Raw genomic sequence first — 13,714 nt, 5'->3', positions numbered from 1 at the left:
GTTTCAGGACCTTTGGCCCTTAAAGCTTGTCACATCCCTGGAATCCTCCCAGCAACTGAAACCGCAGTCCTTGGCATCTGCCCTGGCATCTCTGCTCCTCACAGTTTCTTCTCCATAGAACTCACCAGCCATGCTCTAACTACTACTACTACAGCCACTGATCTGCTCTCACTGTTTCCATGTTACCAACTCAGCCTGCTCTACCAATGACAAAGACCAAAAGGAAACAAAACCACAAAAGAAAATCTAATGAAGCTAATGTATACCACCAGGAGGCACGTAAGAGGGCAGTACCAGAACGGCTTGAAAAGGAAGTCAAAGAGTCTGCTTATATAGCCAGTAAGGGGGTGTATGGCAGGGGAGTTTTGCACCAGTCACTCCATTTACCCCTTCGTGCAAATAGAGGATTGTGTTTGCCCTATTATAGGTCTTCTGCTGGGTCACCATGGAAAGCACTCCCATATTGGCCTGGATGAAAATGGCTGCTAATAGTGTGCACTGAGGTTGGCGATGGCAAAAGGCCTGGCCCAAGCTGTTTGAACAGTTGTAGTGCCTTCTGGAGCCACATAATGGGTAGCTTTCTGAACACATGCATAGAGTGTTCAAAGCAGTTGCCATGAGGGGGTCTGAGCAGCTGTTAAAAAGGAGCTGCTTTGCTAAACATCCTCCCATCAAGATGGAGAGGCACCATACCAAAGAAATGGTCCAACGGCTGAAAACTAGGTAGTCAAATCAGCCCTCAAGATCCAAGCTTCTCAAACATTAAAATGGGTGTTGATTGACATTAATAGAACTTTAATGGTACTGGACACTGCTCTGCTCTGAGCCAAATGCCTGTAGGGAGAACTGAATCATTTTATCACATTACTATAAAAAAGAATGTTAACAACAAATGAGGTATCATGAATAAATGGGACGATTCCTCAAAGCAGATAAACTTCCCAACTGACTCAAGACAAAAATTTATATAAACCTTTCAAGAGTCAGAAGACCAAATTAATGATTAGGAAATTTCTCACAAAATAAAAAGCTCAGGACCAGATTGTTTACTGGTAAATTTTACCAAAAAATTTAAAGAATAAATACACAAAACTTTTCAGGGGAACAATAGAGAAGAAAACACACTACTAATTAACTTTACAAAGGCAATATTATCTTCATGCAGAAACAAGACAAATATTTCACAGGAAAGTAAAACCATAAATCAACAGTTTGTAGGAATAAGAACATGTAAATGCTCAATAAAATTCTACCAAATACACAAAAGGAATTACATATCATAACCAAGTAGCATTTATCCCAGGAATATAAAGTTGGTTTGATATGTTAAAAAAAAAAAAAACCATTCAATGTACTAAACCGTATTGATGGGATAAAGGAAAAAAAAAAACAATAGGATCCTCTTAATAAATGCAAGAAAAGTGTTTGACAAAGTCTAATACCTTCTCATGATAAAATTCTCAACAAACTAAGGATAGGCAGGAATTTCAGCCTAATAGAGGGAATCTATGAAAAATTCACCACTGACAGCAAATGTCTATGATTTTAATGTGAGCTACCCACCAGCTCTTGTGTTGGAATGTTTAGTTCCCAGCTGTGGTACTACTGGGATTAATTTGTGGGCCTTCAGGACGTACAGCCTAGTTGCAGGATGAGGGTCATTGTGGGGTGGGTAATTGGTGAAATTATTAAGGCCGCTCTACGTAGTTAAAAGGGAGGTTTATTTTGTGGGGTAACTTACAAATGAAGGGATAGGTAGGTTGCAGGGTCTGGCAAAGGTGTGGCGCAGTCCGGCGTGTTCTCTGAAGAACTCTGCTCGGTCTACCTCCAACGTCCAGGGTCCTTGAGGACCACAGCCTAAGCCTGCTTTCGGGTCAATGCCATGTGAAAATGAATACCTGCTACAAGGTCCTGGCACCACGTATGGAGCCTCGCTATCTCCATTGAGTGACCTTCCCCACCATGATGGAAACCAAAAGCCAAACAAAAGCCAAAACAAACCCTTCCTTCCGTCAAGTTGTTTCTTGTGAGCTCTTTTGGTCACAGCAACAATAAAAGTAATTAATAAAATACTGAATTGCAAAAGGCTTGGAATTTTCCCTCTAAGAAAATAAACAAGAACAACATAAGGATATCTGGTTTTGCAGACTGGATTCATCAAAATTTAAAATGTTTGTACTTTAAAGAACATAATAAAATAAAGGCAATCTATAAAGTAAGAAAAAATATTTGCAAAGCATATATTTGACAAAAATTTTACTTCAAATATATAATAGCTTCCTATGACCAAACCACAAAAAAAAAAAAAACAGCCATGGAATTAGAATAAAATTTACCTCCAAAGCATATATGTTTGTATGTGTGCATGTGTATAGTATAGTGTACATGTGACCAGTATCAACATGAAATATATTTACTATCATTACTCATTAAGATGATAAAAATCAAAACCACAAAGAGATACTATCTCAGATATATTAAGATAATACAGCTGGATAAATAAAAGAAGATGTTACATATGTAGCTCAGTAGCAGAGTGCATATCTAGCATGTGTAAGGCCCTAGATTCAACTCCAAACATCTCTGACAATGTATGTGCACGCGTGCACACACGCACATACACACACACACACACACACACACACACACACACAGACTTGTTAAGGAAAACTTATCACTTACATTGCTGGTGGGAATATAAAATCATTGAGCCACTCTGAAAAACAGTTTGGCAGTTCCTCAAAAGGTTAAACATGGAGCTACAACATGACCCAGCATTCTACCCCTAGGCATAAGTCCAGTAAAAATGGAAATCTCTATCAAAAAAAGATTGTGTATGACTATTCATCACAGCATTGGTCACAAGAAATAAAAAGTAAAAACAACTCAAACGTCCATCAATTGATGAACGGATAAACAAAATGACAAAAAAGATTGTGTATGACTATTCATCACAGCATTGGTCACAAGAAATAAAAAGTAAAAACAACTCAAACGTCCATCAATTGATGAACGGATAAACAAAATGACAAAATGCAGCATATCTGCATAGTAGACCAGTACGTGTCATAAAAAAAAAAAGAGTAAGATTTTGGTACTTGCTATAAGATGAACAGACCTAAACATCATTATGCTCAGTAAAAGAAACCAAACACAAAAGGCCAGGTGTTATTGATTCTATTTACATGAAGCATCTGGAACTAGCAAATCTATACAGACAGGAATAGATAAGTGGTTGCCAGACACGAGGGGAGACAGGAAATGAGTCTTTTTGAGATGATAGAATGCTCTGGAATTTGATAGTGGTGGTGGTAGTTGTACAATTTTTAGAATTTACTACAAAACTATTGAGTTGTATGTTTTAAAAGTATGAATTTCAAGCCAAGTGGTGGTAGCACATGCCTTTAATCCCAGCACTTGGGAGGCAGAGCCAGGCAGATCTCTATGAAGCCAGCCTGGGCTACAGAGCGAGTTCCAGGAAAGGCACAAAGCTACACAGAGAAACCCTGTCTCGAAGAAAAAAAAAGTGTGAATTTCACAGAATTACAAATCAGTTTCTGGAAAAGTATGTTTAAGAATAAAAAGGCGGGGGGAAGAGATGACTCAGAAGACCTGGGTTCAGTTTTCAGCACCCACATGGTAGTTCACAACCATGTGTAACTCCAGTCCCAGGGGATCTAACATTCTCCTGATTTCTGCCAGCACAAGGCATACTCACTACACACAGACATATAGGAATGCTGCAAAACATCATATGCACAAAATGAAATATTTTTAAATGAATGAAAAAAGAAAGGAAATTGTAAAAGACCCTTTTTAAGACAGGGTCTCACTATGTGGCCCTGGCTAGCTGGAATTCCTAGAGATATACCTGCCTCTGCCTCCCAAGTGCTGGGATTAAAGGCGTGTGCCACCACCATAGCTAAATAAGATGTTTTCATGAGGAAAAATGCAATTTCAGAGAAAACAAAACAGAAAATTTGACAGAACACCACAAAAGAATTTTAAAAGAATGAAACCAATCTGAGATGAAAGTTGGAAACATTCTAAGAGAAAAATAAAAATAACGGCAACCATGTCAGTAAACATTCCTCTAACTTATAAAAGGATGACAGTGCTGTATCATGAAGGTGAAGTAAACAGAAAGGAAGGGTGTAAAAGAAGCTTGTCAAAATCTGAAGAGAAATGAAAGAAATCAATATAAACTACAATATTATACAAGAAAGAATAAAGGTTTGATTAACTTCAGACAGTATATACATTTTAGGAATATAATCAATAGAGATGTGTTTTGTTCCATTTACATGAAATGTCCAGATCAGGCAAACTCATAGATACAGGATGTGGATCAATGGTTGCTTAGGGCAAGGTGAGAGGGGGATTATGGGGGATTTAGGACTGACTACCAATGGGTATGGGGTTTCTTTGAAGGAAATGTTCTAGAACTGTTTGTGGTGATAGTTGTACAACTGAATACACTAAAAATAACCAGACTGCATACTCTGAATGAACTATACAGCATGGAAAATCTACCTCAACAGAGCTGGGGTAACTTTTTTTTCTTTTTTAGTGGAAGCATGCAGTAAAAATATCAATGGAAACACTGAGAAAAGGCTAATTGACTGACAGACTGATCAGGTAACAAAAATAGAATAGGGGTTTCTCCCTCCAATGTTAATAGGCAAACAAGTTTTCCCTCAGGCTTTTCATCTTTTCCAGAGAATTTGCCAATCTCTTGAAGTGAAAGAGAGGATAAAGTGCAGTGTACATTCTGATAGATGCATGAAAGTTAGGATGTAAGCTTTCCAAAGTTCAGTGAGATTTTTACTTAGTTTTCATTTTCGGCCCTAAGGCACAACATCTGTCATAGACGGTGTACCTCTGTCATTATTGCCACAATTCGATTTTTTTTAGAGCATCAACTTCTATCTCCTTGGGGCAGAAAGCCTGGGAAGATTCACATAATATTCATAGATTTTCAACAAAATTGCCTTATTGTGAGCAAATCTTACCTACACTTTTCAGAATACTTGGTGTCTCCAAGAGTCAAGCCTACTTCCAAACTTTTAAGCCAATCATACCACTCTTCTACCTACCTGCTGGAAAGTACTTTTTTATATACAAATAGATGCATGGATTTTTTCTGTTTTGCTGTTTTGGGTTTTGCCTTCATTTTTATTCTGTGTATTGGTAGTCTGCCTGCCTGTATGTCTGTGAACCACATGTATGCAGTGCTGGTGGAGGCCAGAGAGGGCACTGGATCCATTGGTATTGGAGCTACAGATGGCTGTAAACTGCCATGTGGGTTCTGGGAATAGAACTTGGGTCCTCTGGAAGAGTAGCCAATGCTCTTAACCACTGAACAATCTCTCCAGCCCCTCTAACAAAAACTTTTAAATCACTTCTTGTTCCCTCTTGTTTATGAGTTAGAATACTTTTAAACATTACAACAAGTGTGGCAGAGAAAATTTAATGTGGTTAGTCTACCATGTTTAACCTAAGGTTTCAAACAAGATTTCAAAACCAATCTCCTATTTGATCATATAAACTGCCACTTCAGTATGGACCATACCTACTGACCCATTAGTACATTGTCCTACTTTTTATAACACGTAGCAGTATCTAAATTTATGTACTAGTCATGTGCTAATTTTTTAAGTCCTATTTCTTCATTTCCTGCTTTCTGAGAAGAAAAGCTCATTTATTTTGGCCATGTTGTGTCTTCTAGGACAGGAAGTATTATAAAAGCTTAAATATTAGTCAGACATTAAATGAATTTACCTCACTTACCTAGACACTGACGTCAGTAAATCAATGATCCTCTACTATTTAAAGAGCATCAGACTGGGAACTAGCTGATATTAACAAATCTGTTAATAGGAAGCAATGTGACTACAGACAAACTAACAGTTCTGGGATAGTGACTTCCAACTCAACAGTTCTATCACATGTCTACCATATGAGTGATTCCCTGTGCATCTTCAGCAATCGCCCAAGGATTCAGGAGCATTTCTCAGCCTATGTTTAGTGAAACACAGTCTGTGATTTGTCTCCCTTCACAAATCTTTCTAAGTTCATCTCTTTCAGTGGTGTCACATATTTAAATTAAATCCCCAATGCACACAACAGCTTTGTTGTCTGCCTCTCTTATTCTCTCCCTCTGCTCCTTTGGCCTGCTTGTCCATTCCCACACACACACTCAATCACATTCTCTTGGATTCTAACTTTCACTTTCCCCTTCGTTCTGTAAATCAAACCATATTGTTGGCTTTTCCTTCATATTGGCCCTCAGACTCATTCTACATCATGATTCCCCATTAGTAACCTAGTTAAATCCTTATTACCGCATGCTTTTTCTTGTTATTTCTTTAATTTTTATCCTACTTCAATCTACCCCACAAACTTTCTTCATTACTATTTTACAGACACTACTCATCAGTTTCCAAACTTGAAATGGCTCTTTCTGCAATGCAGTTAGAGCTTAAGTGTACTTCTGAGTTTCAGGGTCTTCATTTTCTAGGGTTTTTTTCCACTCCTCCTTCAATAGGCAAATGATTCCCTCTATTATAGTTTCTTAACTGTAATCTACATTCATTCCTACCTCTGTATCTAGAATAAGTTTTCACCCTCTCCCCAAACATACACACACAGAGAAAGAGAGAGAATGACAGGGCAGGGGCAGAGGGCTAGATCTATTATACCCAACTCAAGGCTCATTTCTCTCCAGGAATCTAACCCTTGAACACATTAAATCACAACAACCTCTCCATTTTCTAAATTCTTCTGTGTGCTTAAAGTGAACTCTACAGTTTAAAGATTCACAAGGTGTTTTATGTATAACCAATCTAGCTCACAACTGGGGTGTTTCTTAATGATAAGCACTTATTATGTTCCTCTTTCATTCACTCTTTCACATAATAGTTATAGGTGGTCTTAGTTAGGGTTTCTATTGCTGTGAAGAGACACCATGACCATGGCAACTCTTATAAAAGAAAAAGAGTTAATTGGGCTGGCTTATAGTTTTAGAGGTTTAGTCCAATATCACCATAGACTGCCTATATGGTGTCATGCAGACAGACATGGTGCTGGAGAAGCTAAGATTTCTACATCTTGACCTGCAGGCAACAGGAAGTATTCTGAGTCACTGAGTGTGGCTTGAACATATATGAGACTTCAAAGTCCACTCTCACAGTGACATACTTCCTCCAAGGCCATACCCACTCCAACAAAGCCACACCTCCTAATAGTGCTACTCCTTATGAGCGTATGAGGGTCAAGCACATTTAAACTACCACATAAGTACAAAGCAAGTGCTCAGTAAATTAGTACTTACAAAAGTTTACATGGACTGCATACTTATGACAAAGTAATTTCATCAATATTTTCCTTTGATCCCTATATTCTCTGAAATTTATAATGTATTTCTTCCTATACGTTATGATGAAAAACATCCAAAGTGCTTGCCATGACCTGAGTTACAGTTTCCAAACTTACTTAAAAAGCCAGACACAATGATGCACAGCTGTAATCCCAGCACTCCTACAACAAAATGGAAGACCAAGATAGGAGAATTAGCCAAGCACTTACAGGCCAGCTAATCTGGAGCACTCACACAGTGGCAGAAACAAGAGAAACCCACTTCAACAAGGTGGAAGGCAAGAGCTGACTCCCAAAAGTTGTTCTCTGACCTCCTTCCACACATGCACTCATGCCCACTCACGCATACAAGCATACACATGTTTAAGTTTAAAATAAACGACTGGGCAGTGGTGGTGCACACCTTTGATCCGAGCACTCAGTATGCAGGGGCAGGCAGATCTTTGTGAGTTTGAGGCCAGCCTAGTCTGCAGAGTGAGTTCCAGGACAGCCAGGACTGTTAAACAGATAAATCTTGTCTTGAAAAACTAAAAATTAAAAAAAAAATAAAAAATAAAAATCACTGAACTTAGAGGGACTAGTCAAGTAAAAATGACTATTTTGTCAATTGGGTAATGAGGGAAGATATTAGTTTTTCCTCAGCCTCTTTAATCTGACAATAAACTTCTACTTTAAGACAAAAAAAGATAGGCTCAGATTTTTTAAAAAATAAATAAAAGGACTATTGAGACTTAAAACGTATTTTAACTGAATTAACTAGGTAAATAAATAATTATGAAGAAAATATTTTAAAAACAACTATTTTTGATTATGCTTTCTATACTGTAGAGACTTTTTAAGTATCAGTAATTTGTTACTGCTGAGTTTGTTTTGTTGAAACAGGGTCTCACTATGTGGTTCAAGATGGAATACACCACATAACCTAGGCTAGAACCCATTATGCAGCCCAAACTGGCTTCAAATTCATGGTCCTCTTGCTGTTTGCTCCCTCCCAAGTGTTAGGATTACAACTGTGCATCAATACACTATGAAATGTTCTAAATATTACTCATATTTAATCAGAAAGAGAAGTATTTCCTTTAATAGATCATATCTACTACTTACAGTCCAATGTTACACAAAAAAAAAATTAAATCCTAGCTGAAGTAGGCAGAGGCAGATACATCTCTGGGAGTTCAAAGCCAGCCTGGTCTACATAGGAGCTCCAGGCCAGCCAGAGTTACAAGGTAAGACTAAAGTGATGATTTAAGAGGCCTACTATATTTTCATTATTACAAAGGCTAAATTATTTCCATCAAAATATTCCTACTCTTTATAATGAGTCAAAATCATAATATTATTTATTTATCAAAAATACACTTTAAATTACATCTATGTGAATTGGTATTTGTTTCTTGCCTTAGAAACTATGACTATTGGAAGAGGTGTTTTGTTTTAAAATCATACTTTACTTTTTTGTATAGCTAACTTGACTATTTTTTTTTTTTTGAAAAGTTAAAAATTCCTTAATTTTTTATTCCTGGTACCACTACCACAATTTACAGGGCAATGTACCTGATGTAATGAAAAGAAAAAGAAAAAGAAAAAGCTACAACAGATAAAAAGACCTCAGGAATGTACATCTAATTGACACTACATTGCATGAATCAATAGCTGCACTTTTTGCAAACTGTGGCTATGACAGGCTTGAACAAGAAGGGTTTCCTGTTTAAGCTGCAGTAACTTTTCTGACTATGGATCATCGCTCCTTCTGTGGCAGATTTTTACAGTTCCTCTAATGCATTTAGGACGACTGTCTCAAAGTAACCTGCAGCTTTCCTGACAACTCCTCGCTCTCTTTCCTGCTAAGAACTGTAGCCCTTTTCTGCTTTTTTTTTTTTTTTTAAACCTTCTGCTACCATATCCACCACTTCCACCACCAGATCCATAGCCACCACCATAGGGACTGCCTGAGCTTCTTCCACCAAAACTGCCCCCTTTCATGGGCCCATAATTTGATTGCTGTTGTCCACTATAATTTCCAAAGTCATTATAGTTCCCACCACCACCACAGTACCTCCACCAAAATTTCCTCCTTCATTGTAACCATCATATCCTCCTCCACCACCACCATATCCACCACCTTGGTATCCATAGCCTGGTCCACCACCACCATAGCTTCCTCTACTGCTGTAACCAGGACCACCACCATAGTTGCCACCATCACCACCTCCATAACTACCTCGGCTGCCACCACCTCCACCACCATAGCCTCCTCTTCCACCAAAGTTTCCACCACAACCAAAATTACCTCCACCACCTCCAAAGTTTCCTCCACGACCCATAAAGTTGCTAGATCCACCTCCACGACCTCGCTGTGATCCAGCAGACTGCATCTCTTGTTTAGAAAGGGCCTTTTGCACTTCACAATTATGCCCATTAATAGTGTGGTATTTCTGAACAACAATTTTATCAACTGTGTCATGATCATCAAAAGTTACAAAAGCAAATCCTCTCTTTTTTCCACTCTGCCTGTCTTCCATAACTTCTATGGTTTCAATTTTGCCACTACTTTTCAAAGCAGTCTCTCAGATTGTATTCTGTATCTTCTTTAATACCACCAACAAAAATTTTCTTCACGGTTAAATTGGCACCAGGCTTTACAGAATCCTCTCTAGAAACAGCTCTCTTTGGTTCCACCACACGCCCATCAACCTTGTGTGGCCGAGCACACATTGCAGCATCTACCTCTTCAACACAGGAGTAGGTCACAAAACCAAAGCCCCTGGAACGTTTTGTTTGGGGATCTCTCATTACCACACAGTCTGTAAGTGTGCCCCATTTTTCAAAATGTTCTCTTAAGCTATCATCTGTGGTTTCAGAGCTCAGACCACCAATAAACAGCTTCCTCAACTGTTCTGGTTCCTTTGGATCATGGCCCTCCATTTTGAGACCCGACTCACCTCTTCCAACTCCAGTTCAATATCTAACTTGACTATTTGTTGCATCAAACATAGCTCTGTAAGTGCCTATGTAGTATTCTGATTTAGAGTTCTTTGAGTAGATTATAGGAAAGCTCTAATTTCTATGAAAGAAAGAAAGTTAAATCACATTTTCCATTATAGACTGGATAATGTGTAAAACTGGAAAAACCAAGCATACTATTTAGACATGTGGAAACAAATGTCTAAAGAATTAACTAAGAGCCTGGTGTGGTGGCACAAGCCTATAATACTAGCATTTAGGAGGCTGAGGCAGAAAGATTGTGAGTTTGAAACCCACCTAGAATACTGTGGAAGTCCACAAAGGTTTCCTAGTGAGATCTGAGCTTGCTTTACCCAGCAGAGCTGCACAAGGGGAGGTCTTTGCTCCACCCCTTGGCATTCCTCTAAAAAGCCCTTTAGAAGAGACAGAAGGGGCCAGTGTATAAGGATCCGGGGCCCTCCCGAAACTATCCTCTGTTTCTATCTCTCTCTCTCCCCCTCTATATTTCTATCTAAATCTCTTATCCCTCACTCCTCAAGAGTACCTGGGAAAAAAAGGTGAGGGCGGGTCTCCCACAGGATACATAGTGAGACTGTCTCAAAAAGTAAATAAATAGGGCCTTGAGAGATGGCCAGTGGTTAAGGGCATGTACTGCTCTAACAGAACCTGACTTTGACTTCCAGCAGAACCCATATCAGGCAGCTCACAACCAGCTCCAGGGCAATCTGACACTTCTGGCCTCTGTAGGCTCCTACACACATGTGCACATACCCACACAGAGACATATAATTAAAAACAATAATTTTTAAATGACTATCTAAATCAGCCTTCTAAAAGTTTAAATAGTTGCTCTGGAGAGAAGGAAATGCCAGGTTCTTGTTTTTTGTTTTTGTTTTTTTAAATAATTTTAAAAAATTAGTATTTCTGCAAAGCCAATCAAGAAGTGTTGGAAGGAAAAGTATAAAAATTATCCATGCATATTTGGGAACTTCAGCAAGCACTTAAAAGTTTGAGGAAATGAGGACTTAAAACAGTTGGATCAAAGGCAATACCCAGCAATGTGTATTTTAAAACAATAATGATGTCCTTTCTTAAGCAACATTTCTTTTTTTCCCCTAACAGCTACAATATGATACAGTACGCAACAGCTCACTTGTAAGTGCTAGAATCAGAGGGTAAAGAACAACATAAGCCACCCACTTACATTTCCTACTATACAATGCCTTCTTGGAGTTTGGTAAATCAAGCATTCATGTAGCAATACATTCAACAGAAACACCTCGTACTTTGAGTTTAAGATCCTTGTCTCCCCCAGTTCCGATGTCGTGACAATCTAACTCTTCATCATTGTAAATATTTTCAGCCATCTGCCATATCTGCACGATGTTATCTTCAGACACTGAGCAAATGACCCAAGGTTCATTGGGGTTCCAACTAAAGTCTGAAATCTTGGTAGTATGTCCTCCATGAATAAACAGAAGTTCTGGAGGCCCATCTTTTAGTGATTGTTCTTCTCCAGTTTTACTTAAATCCCACACATTCAGAGATCAGTACCACTTGAAGCCAGAATAGTTTCATTATGTGGAGACCAGTGGACCTGAAAATTTTCATCCTTATGCTGTTCAAACGTATGGGTGTTTAAGTTTTAGATTGCACAGGTCCCATAAAGCTACAGCCTTATCTGCAGAGCCAACTGCTAGAATGAACTCGCTGTAGGAATTGAATGACCTCAACAGTGTGTGCATTTACCAAATAGCTTGGCTTAAAGTGGTATTGGATCTAGTGTCCCATATCATAAGTTTCTGGTCATCAGCAACAGATCCAAACAAGGACTCATGCAGCACATGCCAGGCCACATCCTCTGGCTAAGTGGCCAGCCAGTAAAGATTGCTTTAGCATCCACAATTGTGCCTTCCTTTGGTCCTGAATTTATATCCCATAGGCAGACAGTATGGTCATCAGATGCACTCAGGAGATGTCTACTCAAATTAGAATTCCAGGAAAGACAATAGCCTTCCTTTTGATGCTCTCCCCAATATCTGGCTCCGGGTTTGTTCTTATTAATAAGACCATTTAAGATTCGTGCTACACACTCTTCTCTCTCTCTCTCCAAACTTGGAAGAGACGGCAGCTGAGCACCAGTTCTTGCTTTTTTTTAATATTTAAAAAAACTAACAGTGATTTTTGTCCTCAATCATCTTTTCAAGCAAGAGTGCATATATATGTTATTTTTTCCCCTAAGACAGGCCTATGTAGCCCTGGTGTTGTTTGTTTTTGCACTTCAGGGTGGGGGAGGGCTGCCACCTAGTTCCCAAATAAATCTACACAGAGGCTTATTCTTAATTATGAATGCCTGGCCTTAGTTTGGCTTAGTTTTCAGCCAGCTTTCCTTATCTTAAATCAATCCTGTCTACCTTTTGTCTCTGGGCTTTCCCATTCTCTTACTTCTATAAATCTTACTCTTATTCCTCAGCTTGCTGGTTGTGTAGCTGGGTGGCTGGCCTCTGATGTTCTCCCCTTCTCTGGCTCCTTCTCACTCTCTCCTCCCAGATTTCTCCCTCTATATATTCTCTCTGCCTGCTAGCCCTGCCTATCCTTCCTGCTGCCTTGCTATTGGCCACTTCTTTATTAGACCATCAAGTATTTTACACAGGCACAGTAACACAGCTTCACAGAGTTAAACAAATGCAACATAAGCAAAAGTAACACACCTTAAAATGTTCTACTACACCCTGGCTGTCCTGGAACTCTATATATAGACCAGGTTGGCCTCAGACTCACAGAGATCTGCCTGCCTCTGCCTCACAATTGCAGCACTACACTTGACATATACATATATATGTGTGTGTGTGTATGTATATATACATATAAAACTTCTATAATGGAAGGGAAAACTTTGTTGTATACTTTAAGTTGATGCACAATCCTTAGATATATATATATATACATATAATCAATTTAGTTGAAAGCATATTTCTATGAAACAAAAATAAAAATAGTTTAAAATATATCAGTAATATTCATGTCTTACAAATCTTTAATTACATGTCAATGTAACCATGTATATAGATTATATACTAGATCAAAATGTGAAATACATTTCTTACTATAGATCACTGCCAAAAAATGTTTATGGGTCTGAAGAGACGGCTCAGCAGTTAAGAGCACAGGCTGCTCTTCCATAGGACCTGGATTAAATTCCCAGCACCCACAGGGAAGTTCACAATTGTCTGTAACTCCAGTTCCAGGGGACCCAACACCCTCACACAGGCATACTTGCAGGTAAAACATCAATACACATAAAATAAAAATAATAGAAAAAATGTTTTATGGGGGCCTAGAGAGATGGCCTAACAATTAAAAGCACTTGTTG

At 38.7% G+C, this 13,714-nt stretch overlaps 1 protein-coding gene and 2 pseudogenes across 1 annotated transcript in view; all 3 read right to left on the bottom strand.

The window, feature by feature from the left end:
* Positions 1 to 13,714, bottom strand: part of Ccdc73 (coiled-coil domain containing 73) — a 124,689-nt gene that overhangs the window by 102,490 nt on the left and 8,485 nt on the right. The gene's annotated exons all lie outside the window — the stretch shown is intronic.
* LOC118581325 lies at positions 9,071 to 10,302 on the bottom strand (annotated as a pseudogene).
* The window catches only part of LOC118581844, a 5,779-nt pseudogene continuing 3,656 nt past the window's right edge, over positions 11,592 to 13,714 (bottom strand).

This window comes from Onychomys torridus, chromosome 4 (genome assembly GCF_903995425.1).
Source record: "Onychomys torridus chromosome 4, mOncTor1.1, whole genome shotgun sequence".
Lineage (NCBI taxonomy): Eukaryota > Metazoa > Chordata > Mammalia > Rodentia > Cricetidae > Onychomys > Onychomys torridus.
This window is presented reverse-complemented; position numbering and strand designations above follow the sequence as displayed.